The sequence below is a fragment of the Amblyomma maculatum genome, chromosome 4 (assembly GCF_055883805.1).
Source record: "Amblyomma maculatum isolate TAMU_Amacu chromosome 4, ASM5588380v1, whole genome shotgun sequence".
Taxonomy (NCBI): domain Eukaryota; kingdom Metazoa; phylum Arthropoda; class Arachnida; order Ixodida; family Ixodidae; genus Amblyomma; species Amblyomma maculatum.
In genome coordinates, this window is record NC_139347.1 from 114006314 (window position 1) to 114024401 (window position 18088).

Below are 18088 nucleotides of genomic sequence, written 5' to 3' on the forward strand. Positions count from 1 at the left end.
TGTCATGTGAACTTTACCTGCGAGCCCGTGCTGAATTCCCGGGCCTCTGAGACGAAATGTCACTGTCTGAGCTGAAGTCTGATGATTCCACATCGTTCTCCGACTCATCACTACTACTTTCATCGCTAAAAGCGGCACTAGAAGCAGCCGAAGTGCTCGGTATCACCTTTCGTCTTTGAGCGGAGCGCGCTGAGGTGGATGCCATGTTTGCCGAATGACGCTGCTATGCCCGATCAAAGTTTTATTTTTCACGGCGCCCCCTAACGTTGTAAACTAAAAACAAAAGCTGCAACTATGCATTGGGTTCCATAAAACCAACCTAGATGGCGCAGTGTGTCCATGCTCCGGAATGAATTTTTGGCGGTATTTTCAAAACATCGGTCATATGCGCCCGATCACCTGTGGCGCGGTAGCGAAAGAGTTAACGGAGTACCTGGGTTTGATACCGGCCCCAGTGGCCGCGTTTCCATAAATGCGAAATGCAGAATGCGTTCGTGTGTTGTGCAATGTGAGTGCATGCTAAAACACCCAAGATGGTAAGGTAATTGGGAGCCCTTCACTACGCTGTTCCATTCCCCAAGTTGCTGCTGCCACTTCGATCTTGGCTCGCTTGCACTCTTGCTCAGCTTTTTGGCAATGGTCTAGTCTGGCTTCTCTTTGTTCAATAGTCTCGGCAGGCTGTCTGGCACGGTTGCAGCCTCCGTCTTTAGTGAGGTGGCGTATGTGCTTGGTGTATTTCCGTAAGCTTAATGAAGGAGATGAACTGCAAATGAAGTTATGTGATGTTAGGAAGATAGTGAGAGACCAGAAAGCGTGGCGTGACATGGTCCATAAGGTCGCGAAGAGGCGGACACGACTGAACTGAACTGAATGAAAGAGAAGGAGTGGATGAAGCATTTAAGACGATGTTCATTGTAGTGCACGAAAATGTCTTGCAGTTAGAAATTGATGGAGGCGATGTTTACTGTACAGTGCGAGAGTGTGTTGTGTTTTAGTTTTACTACGAGGTGCGATAGGTTGTGGCGATAGCATAGTGTTCTCATGTCTGAGCTATGAAGATGACATTGTTTGCTGCACAGCGTGAGAGTTCAAAGTTAACATTGCATTCACTTTGAGGTTTCTGCATGGGAGGAGTAGAGCGAGTGCTCTAAAAGCCTTACTTTAGCTGTCTCGGTTATCGCCAGCTGTCATGCCTGGACATAATCCCCTATTGCTTGATTATCAGCTGTATCTAACTGTGCATTACATCGCTCTCCTTTCACAGTGAATATATATACACGAATTTTGCCAGCTACGGTAGCCACTGCTTCTCATTTTGGGGCCTGTACCGCAGGAATCACATAGTCAGGCTGGGAGACCTTGTCATTGCCTGTTCTAATATTTATCCCTCTGGCATTTTATAGAGCGAGGAGCTTCTTTCATAATTCATTCATTTGGCACTGTTGATAAGGATGCTTTTAACTTGTTCTCTTGCAATTTCTGGAGCCTGGGGCCTGAACTTTGTCGACAACTTGGCTTGTTATCTTGCTTCTTTGAGATCTGTTAATATGTTTCTAGTTTTTTCTGTCGCTTTTCTATCCGCATATGTCCTCTTCTGTGACTTCTTTTCATGGTCGCTTTTTCCAGTGTTGGTGTTTACATTTTATTCATCTATGCAGGATAGTCAAAGGAAACGAAAGGCAGTATAGAACAGAGCACCAGGAAGAAGGAACAGAACTGAAGAATTTACAGCTTTACAGAAAAAGACCACGATTAAATTTGCAAGGAGAGAAGAAGAAGGGAGCACTTATACTAGGGGAAGTGGTCACCTGCCTTGGGGCAGAGCATTTCGACCAGCTACGTGGGTGTGTGATGGTGGGCTGTCGCCTTTGACGGTTCCAAGCGGCCTCTACTGGCTTCTGCTTTGGTTATGTGGGCTGAGGCATTCCCCATCTACGGTACGAGCAATGCACTTTGCAACACACTCTCTTGCTGTGCAGTAAGCATCGTTCTCTTCATCAAGTTTAAACTACAACATATTGTTCAGCTGTGCAACGAACATTGTCATCCTCATAAAGTTCCATCTGCACCACTCCTTCATTTAACCTGGGTAAATATGGCATACACATACGCCATCTGGACGACTGCGGCCAAAGTTTGCTAGCATAATGTCTGACCAATTTAAGCAGTGTAACATAATTCGCAGTGCTTTCACATTACTGCACCTAAGCAGAATTGAGTGCACTCGTGCAATTTCTTTTGGGGGGAGGGGGGGGGGGCAGTTTTTTTCACTGTGCTAGAGTATGCAGGTTGTATGCATTCAGAAACATTTCGTAGGTTTTTTCGCATGTTCCATTTTTGAAACATTGGCGTTTCTCATATGAAAAACACAATTTTTGTCTGGGATAACTTTATCATTGACTGTTAAATGGGGTTTTACTCATGTTAACAGAAGAATAATTATTAGCGTCATACAAGGTCTTTCAAAGGTATAAATGTTTATAACATTGCTCTCGAAATTTGTTTTTTCATCCGACTTGCTGGAGGTCAGTGAACACTTCACAAGACGTGCAGGTGCTTTTTGCACTGCTGACACTGGTTCGTCGTGTTTTTCTTGCACTCTGCACACCTCCCCTGAGTTGCTGAGATGATGTAGTGGCTATCAGATTTCCTATCCTCGCGTCTCAGATGAACCCGAGGTCCAGGCCGCACAGTGATTCTTCCAAGGTTCCACCACCACTTTTGTGCTTCGAAGTCTTGGGCGATAACTTCCGAGAAGGCGGTCGAGAACATCTACTCCCCCGATGCCCTCATTGTATTTTTTGATTAAATATGGTTGTAGGATGTCTACTTTTTTGTTTGTGCGTCGTGAGAAGCGTTTCACAGTTCCAAGAGGCTCATGGCTGAGGTGATTTGAAGAAACCATGACGACTGCATTGTCGTTCTACCTGCATGTGTAGACCACCCCGTCACACTTGTAGTGGAAAGAACCTCTTTCCTCTCTTCCAACATCTTTCAAGCTCTTCAGTAGACAACCACCAGATCTTTTATCTCGTACAGTCCCCGTCGCTCAAATCCCCTGATCAGCCAGTTTCGTCAGGAGACCGTGCGAAGTAAAAAAGTTGTCAAAGTAGACTTCGTGCTGTTCAGGTGTGGGCAGGACAGATACCATATTGCTAACAACCCTCAGCCCAAGAGGTGCCTTCTCGTCCTTTTCGTTTCTCCCGCAATATATTTCCATTGCATAGGGGTACCCATTCGAAGAGCACATCATCCATATCCTATACCCAAATCAAATAGGTTTACCGCGAATAAACATTTTGCACTAGTGGTGGCCATAATAGGGCACCATTGACTTGTCGATGCTGAGTCTTTTGTGGAACACTCCAAACTTGTGGAAACATTTCGAGATTTCATTGTAAACGGCTGAATCTTGCCCATCATCTTGCCTGCTTTCAACTGAGTGTTGTCCACTACATGAAAAAACCTTTTCAGCTGCCAGAACCTATTGCGTACCATCACTGTTGCAACTAAAGGCACACGAAGGTCTTCTGCGGTGCTCCAATACAAGTCCTCAGATGGGACAGAGTGATAATCACTCAGAAGTAAGAGACCGAAAAACTGAGCTATGTCCGCTACTGTGACGTCCACCTCCTCCCCCTTTTGGAGCACGTACATTGCAGCCAGTTCAGCCAGTTAACCAAGATGTTCTGGAGAATTAATTTTGCTGAACAGCATAAATGGGCTCATGTCCGCTAGCTCCGGAAATGCTTCTAGCATTAAAGGAGGGTTCTCTCCAGGAAGTGTTTTGTCGAACGTAGCACATTCACCCCATACTGCACTAACGGAGCGCTTAGGCGTATTTTTTTTCCAGCTTTGTTTGATGACTTGCGCCCTTTTCCAGAAGTTGACTGCCTCCGCGCTGGTTTCTTTCGTCGTGGCTCAGGACTTGGACATGCAGTAGGCGAATCAACGTCTTCATCAGAGCCCTGCATAACTTCGTGTCCACAAACATCATCGGGAACAATTTCAGAAAAGTCATTTTCATTCACGTGCTCTTCGTCAGTAATATTGCCATCTTCATCTGGCGGCAATTGGCGTTATAGATGTACCTTCGCGTTCGTCATAGGGAAGGCTGAAGAAAAGGCCATTTGCAGCCTCCAGTGCGAGGAAGCATTGTGCATGACCTACAACGAGAGTTATTGCATTGAATAGTTCAGTACTACAATATAAAACTAGCCGCGAAGTCGTTTTCTACTTGCATTCAAAAGGATTGATGCAGCTATGCGCTGCAGTTAAATGTAGCTCCTTCCACGTGCCAAGCAGAAACGAAATGTCAAAATAATGCCAAGGAAAGATAGTGTTCATGTTTGTGCCAAACTGCACCTAGATGGCGCAATCAACATGCCGAAAAAAAGAAAAACACAGCAAAATGAATGCACCAGTCTAAGCTGCTTTTGACATCGTAAAACACCAATGTTCCGAAAATGGAACACTCGCATAAAACTCCCAGAACTGAATACTAGATTGTCTTTATTTTTATTTTTTTTTTTGCCCAGTATTTTTTGCCCATATGTTGATATTTTAGTTCTGCTTTGCTCATTGCAACGTTACATTTTTCCTGCGAAATAATTCAACAAACGTAGGGCGCTGAAGGAATGCAAAATATGCCTTTTTGTGAGCATTTATACAATGGTTCTAAATACCTTGACAGATAATAAAAATTAAAATTGCTATGTTTTCTACAAGTATCAGTGAGTATGCGAAAACAAAAAGAAAAAATGCGATAAATGGGGAAAAACACAAAAAATCAGGTGTCGTATGTTCCACTTTTGAAACATTGCCAAGTAAAAGGTTAAATGCACTCATGCTTATTCTTGTGCCAGTCCATTCTCCTTGCATCATGCATTCTCCTTGCATCAGCGTTGGCTGGAACATAAGCTTTCTTGTATTTCCTTGATGTTTCCAAGATTTCATGCGCCGTTCAAACAGTATCTTGCCGGCAATTAGATTCATATTGCATATTTTGCAGTATGCATAGCGGTTGCGCTTGGTTGCAGCCAACTTTGAAATTCTTTCTCATGCTCCAAGGCTTGCTTCTACTTTTGTTGGTATTTTCTTTTTTTCGGTTTTCGACTGCTCTTCTTTTGGTCTGAAGACTCTGAACCAGCGTCACTGCCACTTTCATTATGCTGAAGCTTCCGATACGCCTATAATGCAAGTACCAATGAACCTAATGAGGGGCAGATAAATGACATAAGTATGACTGCCTACTGCCACAGCAATGTCACCACGCACTGTCAGGTGATGGTATGAAGGCAGTCAGACAGGTTCACAAACTTGAATAATAAACTGTAAGCAATTTCACTTGTACTGGGAAGAGAAAGTGAAGAGAGATCAGCGGCACAGCAAGCGCGATAGTCGAATTCATTCACTGGCTGTGCCATTCCACTATGTCTACTGGCATCACCGCATTTCATAGAAGTGAAAACAATGTCGGCGGAGTAAACAACATAATTTCTTATTCTTAAATACGTATTCTTTTGTTTACGCTTGAAGCATAATTGAAAGTGCAGTATGTCAATCATCAGCAGTACACAAGCAGTACCAGTCCTATGCGACGCTATAATGCGCGCTGTCTTGTTTTCCGCGTCGGCCCAAAATCTGGTGCCGAGATAATCGAGAATAAAGCACTACAGCAACAATTCCGAAGTTTTGCATGTTCAAACCACGATATGATTATAAGGCATACCGTAGTGGGGGACTCCGGTTAGTTTTGACCACTTGCGGTTCTTTAACGTGCACCAAATGTACGGTACACGAGCGTTTTTGCATTTCGCCCACTGAAATGAGGTCGTCGCGGCCGGGATATGATTTCGAAATCATGCACTTTTCAGCGCAATGCCAAATCCACTTAGTAACCATGATGGGTGAATCACTAAATTATTAGTACTAACTTATATTATCAAGAACTCAAGACATACAAATGTTACTTACCTGGTGAGCTCGTAATAAACCGTGCACACTGAACTTGGTGCAAAGCAATGGGTGACGTGATGTATGTTGTGTGTTAGCCTCGGAGCCAACCGCTTTTTTTTTTTTCGCTCGCTGGATGGCTTTATAATATAAACTGTACTGATAAAGTAGCAGATTTTGCTTTTGCTTCAGTATAAAAGCAAGAAAATCAGTAGATTCAAGCGCTGAATCACTGAATCAGCAGAAAATTTTAAAAATCAGTAGATCTACTGATAAATCAGCAGCCGTGGCATCATTATCCATGCAGTCGCTTTTCGGCTTCTATCAAAAAACAAAGTACCCCTTACCTAATATATGGCCAAAAAATTGGTGAACACACACCTTCGAGTGCAGCGAGCCCCTACATATGATGAGGTGCGGTGGTGATGTGCTTAGACTCTGCCCCGGTTGCGGGCACTTGCTTTGTACCCCGCGTGTGGTCGTAAAGATAAATAATCTAGCTTACCAAAAATCTAAACAAGTGTTGCAATGGTAGTACAGGGTCCCTTAAAAAAGAGAGTATATTATATTTATTTTTTCTGGCAAGCGGTGACATCGACGAGAGTGACTATGTTCTCTTTTTTTATTACCGCGTTAACATCTCGCGCATACGCACACACGCAGACCCGGAATTATAATTAGCCGCCACCACTTTGCTGCTGCCTGCTTCGCCTGGCCCAGGACTGGCAACTACTTAACATGATCATCTGCCTCTCCCTTGGTTCCACCGTGTTGCATGATACTGCATTGTTGCTTTTATTGTGACAGTGCTGTGGCAAAAATACGGTTCTTCATTGGAGCCGCGATAATGCGGTGGCCAGCCACACTGTCGATGTCACTGTACATCACCAGTTCCGTGTCCGCTTGAAAGAAAGCTGCAACATCCTGAAACTTGTCTTTGCTGCTTTGTCCGATTCAAATTCCTCTATTATGCTAAAGCCCCACACAATGTTATGCCCTTTGTGTAACCATCTATCATAGATGTGTACATTACAATAATGTTAACACAGCTAATATGTTATACTATAATTTCTAATGATATAATTGTTTGCACACATTTAACATTAGTGTAACATGCGCAACAAATGTGCCCTTGACTGTAGCTTGTCTTGGAGGAGGTGCATATGCCATTTTGATCCTTTGTACATAAAAGTAATGCAGTGGCATAAGACTCATGTGACTGAATATGCTTGGTCTCAAGATGTGTCCTCAGATAATTATTGTTCCCATAGAGGTTAGATCAAAAAGCTATACTAATATTTCCATCACATCAGTGCAGCAAAACAGTTGGCATTTTCCAGATGCATTGCCATGGAACCGAGGCCATTGAATTGCACCATGTTCAACACACCAGCACATGGCGGCAAATCCATTGTGGAGCACAACTGTGACTGGAGCAATGCATCGAGGTTCTAATCTGCCTAATGATGGAGTGCATTCAATTAAACTCACTGACAGGTTGTCCAATACCTTCTGCATATCAAGGTGGATGCTGCCAAACCACACCCCTGTTACTGCAGGGCTTTGAGAATGCACTGTTGACAGTAGTTTAGTCTGAGTAAACTGCACGGGCCTCACTGATATTTTCGATGGCTTAAACACTGGGCTGCGACCTGCGTCACTCATCATTGTGAAATCATGTGAGACGCCTTTGTTGTCGTAGATTTCTTTGAAGCAAATCGCAGTTGTGATGTTAGTCACAAAATCTGACCTTTTGTTTAGAGTGTACAGTTCTTCAATGCTTTATTTTGTGCTTTCAATGAGTAGACTTAAAAGCTTTCTGATGTTTAAGGTAACTAAGAACCTCAAGACAGTGCCTTGGATATTTGCTCTTTGTTGCCACAGTTGGAACAAACCATGTTGCCACCAACTGTAATCAAAACGGCTTTGCATACATTGAAAACATGCCATGTGCCATCTAGAAGATCACGGCCGCAGGCTCATGAGGTAACGGATTGTTGCATTCCCAAACATTCTACAGTGGACTTCCTTTAATCAAAACTCGACGGGGACAAGGAAACCTGTTTCATTGATTTCCAGTTTTGTTTAAGAGTTGTGACCGCCCAAAAAAACTGTGCAACGCAGTTTGTTTCAGGTTGGCATGCCGCTGCTTCACTAAATAGGCATTCATCTTAGCTAGGCTGCATGTGTGTTTCTAGCAGCCCTCTCGCTCAAAGTACTGCTGGAGTACTTGAACTGCTTGGCTAGCTAGCTTCATTAGTCGATACTGGAGAGCTTTGATTGTTATGATGGTCGGTCTTCTTTTCACTATCATTATCGTTGACTTTGTTGACTTCCTTCAAAATGTCAGGCAATGTGTGCTCACGGCAGGTGACAGCATCATTATCATTAGCTTCATAATCATCCATGGTCACAGTGCCACACTTGGGAGCCAGTACACTAAAAACAGCTTGTGCTTCAGCAACTTCAGGTTCTCCTTGGTCAGCGGCCACTGCTTTGGAAAAGCCCGCATGATGAAAGCAACGTTGGATTGTTGTTGCTGTAACTTCATCCCACAAGTGAGCCAAAATGTGGATGGCAGAGAGGAGGGCTACGGTGTACTCTTTGCCCCTGACCATACGCAGCAACATCCTTCTCAGGATGAGGCGACGGAAGAACACTTCAACATTGCGAATCACGGCCTGGTCCATAGGCTGGAGTATGGCTGTCGTGTTCGCAGGAGGAATTCCAGGTGAATTGAAGTCTGGTCTCGCACTTCATCATGCGTGGGGCAATTGTCAACAAAAAACACAACCTTTCTGCCTTTTCTGGTAAACTCTGCATCCCTCTGCCGCAGCCAGGTTTCAAAATGACCTGCGTCATCCAGGCCTTGGTATTCGCTTCATACAAAACAGGCAGGTTTTTGACACCCTTAAAAGCTCACGGTTTCTTCGCTTTCCCGATAACGAGAAGCTTCAACTTCTCGGACCCGTCCATGTTCGCTCCCACAAGAACAGTGACACGGTCCTTACTGTGCTTACCCTCCATGCATCTCTCACTTTTAAAGCTGACAGTCTTGTTAGGCAGAAGCTTGTAAAACAGCGCCATTTCGCTCGGCTAGTAATTTGCAAGGACATCTTGAAGCTTCTGCTGCTGCTAGTCAGAGCAGACATCATTATCTACCATGGCACTTTCACCTGCTATTGTGCAGAAAACAAGGCTGTGGCGCTTCTTGAAATGGCTTAACCAGCCATCGCTGAATTTGAAGTCTTCAATTTTCATCTGTAGTGCAATGTTTCTCGCCTTCTCCAAAATAGGCCCGGTCACTGGAAGATTGGAACTTCGAGCACGCTTGAACCACAGGAAAAGTGCCTTCTTGAGGTCCATGTTCGGCCAGACGCATCTTTTTCCTATCGGGGGCGAAAGTGGCGCTGTTATATGCTTTTTCAATCTTGTTACGATCCTTCAGAATCCTTGAAAGCGTGCACTTTGGGATGCCATGCCTGTTCGCGATAGCAGTTTTCGACTCCTTGGCACACTTCACATCATCAAGAATTTTCATCTTGGCTTTTAAAGACAACGGATTATGGGGATGCTTTCTAGCAGCTTCTTCCATAATGCACGCCGGAAAGAAGTCTCGAAACACAGCCACCGAACACGGCCATGGAACAAAGCAAAATGGCGGCCGCACAAAAAACAAGGTGCAGTGTACTGGATTCTGGATATCGACATCAACAAAGACGACTCATGCACAATTTCAGTTTCATTTATCCGTGTGGCAAGCAAAATGGGGTTTCGATTGTCGAACGTGATTTGGGTTCGCGGTTTTTACTTAGGCTTTCAGAATAGGACACTGAGATTATGAAGGAAGTGATAAATATTTTCACTGATTGTTTCTGCTATGCACTATTTCGAATGTATCGGACACTGGGATTCTATCTTGTCTTTTTTGACCCAGTGGGCATGCAGTGACAGACCACAGGTATGGTGCGCAAATCCCATTGCAAATATGTTTTATTATCAGGAAAAGAAAAGTAAGGATTAAAAATTATGGACACTGTTCGTACACAAAACTGATGCAAATAAAACTTTAACAGCATCTTCCTGTGCATGTTGACACCCGCGAATAAAAGAACTGCTTTGTTTACCTCGCGTGAATGCGTCTCGCATGCCAATGCACACCCGGGCCGGACGGGACTTGACGGGGCGCTAGTGTCAGCCGGCAACACCACGAGCGGCAAGCGCTGGCAGATGGGAAAGAACGGTAGGAAAGGGTGTGCCTTGGCGCGAGGGGTTCTTTTGACAGGCATAGTTATATATAGGAGGCGCTGACCCGTCGCCAGCGGGCCCAGCAGACGACGCATGACTGAGTCCGCCAATCAAATAGCTCGATTGCAGTCACATGCATGAAGCAGCGAATCACACCCTGTGTTTTCATTTTCTTTGTGGTTCGTTTTCTTGGTGGCCATTGAGAGCAGACAAGCAGCAGTGGCGGGAAATTGAAGCCCAAAGATCACGCTTCCAAACGAGCCCGACATGGCCGAAAGCGGTGTGTGGGAATGGTGGTCCCGCTGAAAAAAAAATGTGCCGTTTTGTCATCTGCTCTTGCGCATATTAATCGCGCACGATGATCTAAACTCAATATTGCACTAAAAATACTGATATTTAGAAGAAGAAAATTTGTGAATTTGGAGATTGCTGAATCCGAAAATGCCATTTTCAGAAACTCGATTTTTTTGTCATGTTTTGCTCCCAAAGACCCGTGTGCCCCGTTTAGGAGAAGCACTGGAAGCAACTACAATGCCCTGCACAATACCTCACTTGCAGCTGGTGGTGCTTTGCTGTGTTGGTCACGTGCAAATTTTGCGTTGTTTATCCATCATTTTGCGTTGTTTATCCATCAGTAGACATCAGAAACATGAATATGCAGCCGTGTCTGCTATAGGCCATCTTGGTACATCAATATAGCAGATTTCAATTCTATGGGGAACGTAGGCTATCAGAACTTCAAAATACTGTGCTTTAATATATATGCTTTCAGTGGTCAAAAAGGTTGCAGCACTTTTCTTGCGGGCACATCTGTAATGGAATGGGTCAGTTTTCAACATAATGTGTAATTTAATTATACTACGCTCTTACTTTGGGCGGGAAAGTTTTCTAGGCATGGGCTGCTCATAGTGTACAAAGATGCATGTTACGGCATCGCACTTGAACTTCTTTAGGCCATATTTGTGGAGAAACAAGGGCATGAACTTGTAAACAGTTCAGCTATCGCAAAATGAAAACAGATTGCAGTCATGAAAAAGGTGCATAATAAGAGTTGTCAGTGGAAGCAAAGACAAAAGTAAATATGAGCCTATGCAACAAGAATGCATTATTTTTCAATAATTAATGCGCCTGAAGACTGACTGCAAAAGCATGGTCCATATTCTTTTGTACCCTAACTACTATTATAAGATCCACGTCCCCCCTTAATAGACATTATGGCCCTTGTAGTCTCATCAAAAATGCTCATTCATCGTCATTGTTGGAGAACGAGTTCTCTGGAACCTATTCTTTGTTTTCACTCTCGTCCTCCTAAGGGATGTCGTTGGAAGCCTTTGCAGTCAGGCGCACGCTTAAAAATCACCTCCTGCTGCATACACTACCTACGTATGATAGATTAGCTTAGCTAGTCTCGCCTTCAAGCTGCTGCAGAATTTCCAATTTCTCCTACCAAAATAGCTTTTCTTTTCAAGCGAGCGTCTACTGTGCATGGCACGTTGCTATCACGCGAAGTGCGATAGCAACAGAAATAACCGCACTAATCCACTGCGAAAGGTGCACCTTGTTCTCTACTCGCATCCAGATCTTCTTCACTGACTTCTGGTGTTTCTTCTCGCTGGCACCCCTGGACTCTAGATCCATCTTCAAGCTGGTCTCCAGGGTCTTCTCCTTTTCCGCCTCAGTTGTCCGCAGGATCTTCTTCTCCATCCTTGTTGGACCCGGAACTTTTTCCTCAGAGGGTTTCTTCAGCTTAGTTTTCTTCTTCACCTTCTTCTCCATCTTCTGTTCCGCCGCAGCATCCGCCACCACCAGTGCAGCATCTCTTCGCATCCTTGATCTTGTCCTCATCGCCGGACCAGACTCCACACCAGTTTCCAGGACACCACCTGGAACATCATTAACACAGCCAGAGGGACTGCACCACTTCCAGATACATCCCGTGCCGACGGACAGCCCGCACCTTCCTCTCGCAATCTTGGAATGACTGTCCGTGGACAGCCATCGGAGGTTTTCTTTCTTTCATTCTTCATGCCAAGAGATGGCGGACCAAGGGGTTGGCAGCCCCAAGGTCCCGAGGTTGATAAGCTCTCCGCCAAGCAATGGCAGTACCGCCCCTACCCACGGAGGAGTTGCCTTTCCCGCCGGCAGAGAGGCCACTGCCACTGCTTGCACAGGACTCACCACAGGTAGGTGAGTCCTGCGAAAAGTGCAGCAAGCAACTGTGCCTTTTTTGTCTAGGCTTCTTCAGGCTCATGAACAATCCTGTGTGACCTCTTTTTCATCTTTTGTGATATCTGAAGGCTGGTGAGGCCAAAGTCTGACAGAAAAAAAATGCAGGCCTAGTGGTGCACATGGAAGGGAGTGACACAAGAATATGAAAACATGAAAACGGACATGTCATAATGGACTTAATGTTACAGAGGCAAATTGACCTCGCCTTAGGTCTACCTTCTGCTTTTGTCATGCACATTTGTGACCTGGGTTTTTCACCAACACCTGAACACGTGGTGTCTGGCAAGTGTGATCACGATCAGAATCGCTAGATACAAAACTCTATGCAGCACAGAATCGTCTTGTTTTTTTCTAAGTAATTTGGATGGTAATAGACCAGAATTGCTATTATTCGGCCACAGCACTGCATGGAGGCCTCAGCATCCTACAAAGTTACCTTTTTTCATTACTGCCAACAGTCCGGATTGAATAGAGTCTCCTTGACCAGTGCTTTCAAAAACACCTTAGCTCTCACTTCAACAAACAAAAACCAAGCACATCGGAGAATACTTCAACAACAAGCACCTCTAGAGACACTACCGTGAACATCTTACCATCAAGACACACACTTTCACAGCTTCTATCTGCGCAGAGGGTCCAACTTACACTCCTTACAGGCACAGCAGGGTAGACCAGGAACACAGAGTTTCAACTCTTCAGCCTGCAGTAACACCCGGTAAGCCACCGACTGCATCAGCAAGGCATTATTAGTAGGCTGCTCATTTGCACACATAATTTTGTGGCTCATCAGTTCTGTTGCTGCCCTTATTTTGCCAAGTGACCTTGGGAAATGTGCATATTATTTAGATGTACCAGTTTGTACAGTTATTATTGTTCACATTTTACCATTTCTGTCACAGGCCACTTGTGGACAGTATTAGTTAAAATAAATCCTGTGACTGTTGTCTTGCAGCATTATGGTCTGTAGCCTACAGAGGTGGTTCCTGATGTTCTTCAGTATGTGTGGAACGTTTGCCAACATGCTACCACACCATTCCTTTCTACTGACGCACCAAGCTTCCTTCACAAAGCTTTGTTTCCAGAACCCATGTCACTCACAGATGCAACAACATCCAGTTCAATCGTGCTAACCTTTTCTATAATCTCATGTACAACTGCCATGCAGTCCTTCCTTTTAAAGGATGATCCTGTGAAATGGTAGCCCACTACCTGCTTCCACCGTGAGAAACGCCCAACATGAAAGCTGGGCAGTCGTTGGCCAGCATAGGATCGTTGTGCTCTCTACTCTAGAGTGGTGAAGCTGCACCCACTTTGTGAGCTTGGGTCACATTCAAGCTTGTCATTTAGCTGCATTTTATCAATCATTATTAGAGCACATGTTCCTTTATGTTGCTTAGCACTCCATTATCTCGAAGCTTTTTTTGGTCTTTTGCAGAGTGGATGAAGTTGGTCTGGCTCTGAGTGCCCGCTGCCCTCTATTCTTGTAGAGCTTGGACGTTTTGAGTGCCATAGTCATGTGCTGCTGAGTGCAAGGCATGAAATGCAATGAAACTTGAATGCACAGAAGTGACATGCACTTTGCATCATCTCATCGTGGAACGCTGTCACTGTTTATGTCAGTGGGAAAAAGCTACCATGTAAAGCGATGCCAGATAAGAAAGCCGTTAAAAACACCCGAAAAAAGAAACTGCATGCCATACTAACTGAATAACGCTTTTACTCAGGCAAAATGGTGGACATCTTCTGGAAGGAAAAATAACACAATAAAGGCACAGAAAGGTGTGTCCTGTGCCGTTGTCTGCTTTTCCTCGTGTGACTTTTCTGCGCTAATATTCGTTACAGAACCATAAACTTGGGGGCATCGCTGACAGTAAATATCTAACTGGGCTCACATGTTCACACATTGGTGCAGCCAAGAAATATATTTTATTTTATATACTTTTTTTGCAGTGTTGAACACAGGCTAATACTGTTAATCTTAGTGCACTGCAAGCTTCCATGTAGCTGTGTGTGTTGACCAAAATAAGACGACATTACTGTTTTGTATTAAAGGCCCTCTGAAAAAAAAATGGGGGGGGGGGGGTGTCACCAAGGTTAAGAAAAGTCAAAATGCCGATATTGAATAATCTGTCACTCTCACGCAAGAATTTTTGATCTAGCTTGAACTGAACCAGAGCATGCAGTGATTGAAAATGACTGCTGAATTTTTCTTTCAACTCATATGCTGTAGCGCGCTGCAACGAAAGCGAAAGAAACAAAGATTACAGTTCGGAAACGTGCTAAGCCCACAAACACATCGCTGAGCAGTTGTTTTGTTTACTTCCTGTTGAAACGCTCACTTTGTCTGTTCGCCTACAGCAGCTTCTTACCGAAATGGACCCGAGCTGAAGCAGTGGACGCGCAAAACACTGCGAATGGCTCTGAAGCTTCCGATAGAAAGACATGGAACTGATAATTAGATAGTTGACTATGACCTGGTTATTCAGGCGTGCTCATGGTGACCGCTTATGTTTTCTAAAACAGTGCTATGACTGTGGCCCGACCAACCGCATGCCCAGTGGAACCGGTCACACCGATGCTTCGTGGAGATGTGCATCGTGGGATGTAAGCAGTTGTCAATTATAGCTCACTATATCCAAAAACTATACTCGTTGGTAGTGAAAGTGAGGTTCTTTCCCTTCCTCTTCAGTTCTGCACCTCTTTAAATTGCGCATTGATTGGTGGGCGACGTGTAGTTCACACACACAGTGAGACGAAGGACGACGAACTTGTAACAAGACAAAACTTAACTTTATGCATGGAAAACACCAAGTACAGAAAGCTTATTTACAAAGACAGAGAGGTGACTATACCACAAGAGAGGTTGACCGCAAACTAAGTGCAACTCCAAGAGCTGGTATGCTAACTGCAACATAAGCTCATAGCTCCCTTTATGACTTCTAAGCCGGGGCCTGCCTGCTACTGCTATCGTAGCTTTGCCGATCCAGAACCGGTGATCGCCGTGCAGTGCACATTCAAATAATATTCGAGACAGGGAGGAGGAGCACGGACAGCACAGCACTGCCAAAGCTATGCTCCTCTCCTCCGGCTCGCTAGAGAAGTCCAGAAGTTTCTAGAGCTATGGGCTGCACATGTGGCCTCCTCAAGGACAGGAAGTGAGGAGGACCAGGTCTGCGCGGTGGGATGTATGCGTGGGCGAGCGTGCCTTTTCGCCTGTGTCGACAGGGGTGAGGAGGTGCAGGCGGTGCCTGGGATTGCGCACCTGGCTACGCCTCCGACTGGTGGCTACTGGGCCCTTCCTTTTCTGCCGCTTTCTTCTGCATGCGTGCCAAAACATCAAAAAATAGACCACCGGGGCCTTGCATTGGCCATTTTCATTCGACAAATTTTGCGAATTTTTTTCACAACAATCATCAGATTTGCATGCACAAAAGCATGCTCAAAGCAGTGCACCACAACAATCACCAGATTTGGACACACAGAAGCATGCTCAAAACAGTGCACCAAAGCGGGGCCACATCAGTATGATGCTTTCGAGCATTTATATGCCCTTAGAAATTCAGACTAAAGGAAAGCCTCTTCTGCTATTTAATTTTTCACAGCACCGCGCATAGCACAGGAATTCGGCGGAAGCTCAGCTTCCCGTTGCGACTATAGCTATTGTGGCTCACATAAAGCTGGTGCGTGTTTTTACCTTCACATCAAGTGGCCAGTGCATATTCATGACGTTCAGCGAGCTTAATTCCTGAGCATGCAGATAATGAAAAAAATGCTAGAAGAGCTGAACTGTCTGATCTAAATGGTACCCTCTGAATGGTGGAAATTGAATGATATGGAATGCACAGGCAGCGACTGAACATTTAAAGTGCTGCTTCGTGATTCCTGTTGTACTGTACTATGGGATCGCACATAATTCAGAAGAAAGGGTGATAGCTAGCAGTTGACCATCTTGTGCTTAACATGTTCTGGTACTTGCCCCCCTTGCTTTTGCGCCACAGATGTGTGGTGAACTCTGCTTCTAATTTTCCTCTTTTGTTTTCCTTTAAGCTCCCTCAATTTCATGAGTGTTATGTTTCTGGGTGTTTCGACGAACGACGAGCAAGCGGCCACACTGAAGCTTGTCAGGAATGCCTTTATTCCATCTCGGCAGCCGGGCAGGAAAGAGCGACGCAGCGCTCGGACGAGGCGCTTATATTGCCCCCGATATCGGGGCTTATCATACGCGTCATCATGAACAAGACGGAACGATACGTTCCGCGTGAAAGAGGGCGTTATCAGCCGAAGAATGTAACAACTCCTCCCCCTTTTAGGACGGCATCAGGCACATTGAATAAGTTTTCACCCCACTGTTGTACACAGCCGTGAACTATCCGACATTCGCAAGTCAACCACAGTGAGGTCCTTGAATAACACCGCTGATCCATAAAACAGTCATGACGACCAGTTCAGCCAGGTGAAGTCCCGCTTCGGAGATTCGGTGTGGCGTAGTCCACAGATGAAAGGACAAGCACATCACCGCTGCACATCACCACAGCGCTCTGGCGGGTGGGTGTAGCACAACCATGAAAAGAAGCAAACGTCAGTGCCACGACCTCTGTGCCGTTCAAAAGGTGTAGACTGTACTGCCCAGGATTACAGCGTTGACCTGACGGTGCATGTCCCTTGCAACCTTCGGTCGATGCTGCCGGTGACTCATGCATTCTTGAAAGAGGCTGACGGCTGAGTAGACGGGGAAGAAAACAACAACAGCCAAGCCCCACAAAAGCCACCGAGGTGCTCGAAACCTCCATCTTGTTCACCAAAAGTGTTTCTTTTCCACATTACACTGCCCACAAGTCTTTCTAAAGGCAACCAGATTTTCACCTTTAGAAAATTACTATCGAAAACTTTGAAAAGTGTAGGGAGCATGAATGATTGCATGATGAGACTATTTACAATGATGCAGATGAGCAAAAGAAACAAGAACACAAGATGGCATACTTATTCGTGCGCCCGACTTAAGAAATCTGCGTTTGCGTGAAGTTTACCTCTCTTATGCTCTACTACAAAAGCATATTCCTGGAGAGTTAAACTCCACCGGAGCAATCTGCCGTTCTTTTGAGACAGTTGCTGGAGCCATGTCAACGGTCGATGATCGGTAATGAGAATAAATTCAATGCCCCAGAGGTAACAGTGAAGCTTTTCGACAGCCCACACCAAGCAAGCACATTCTTTCTCAATAGTACTGTAAGCTAGCTCCCTCGAAGTAAGCTTCCTGCTGGCAAACAAAATAGGATGTTGTTCCCCCTTTTGGTTTTCTTGGCTTAGCACCACGCCCATTCCTCTTTCGCTAGCGTCACATTATACCAAGAAAGGCCTCGTATAGTCTGGAGTAGCCAGCACAGGCTGAGGTATCAACGACAGCTTCAGGGACTCAAACGCTTTCCGCTTACGATCGTCCCACACAATGTTATTGGGTTCCTTTTTCTTGAGGGCATCTGTTAGTGGACTCGCCTTTTCCGAGAACCGGGGAATATACTGGTGGTAGTAATTCACCAATCCGATGAAAGACATCAACCCCTTCTTCGTTTGCGGCAAAGGAAACTCCTTGATAGCCTGAACTTTAAGTTGTTGTGGTCATCTTACTCCTTGGCCGACTATATGACCCAGATATTCC

General features: G+C 45.1%; 1 long non-coding RNA gene across 4 annotated transcripts in view; it reads left to right on the forward strand.

Moving 5' to 3' along the window:
- Positions 1-14482, forward strand: part of LOC146191981 (uncharacterized) — a 61372-nt gene extending 46890 nt beyond the window's left edge. Inside the window, exons 3-4 of one of the 4 annotated variants that reach the window (XR_014706731.1) lie at positions 1659-1978; positions 13868-14482. This is a non-coding gene — a long non-coding RNA (uncharacterized LOC146191981). Of the gene's footprint in view, positions 1-1658; positions 2161-13867 lie in introns of those variants that run through there. The other 3 variants (XR_014706732.1, XR_014706729.1, XR_014706730.1) reach the window with 3 other exon arrangements.
- The last annotated feature ends 3606 nt before the right edge of the window (positions 14483-18088 follow it).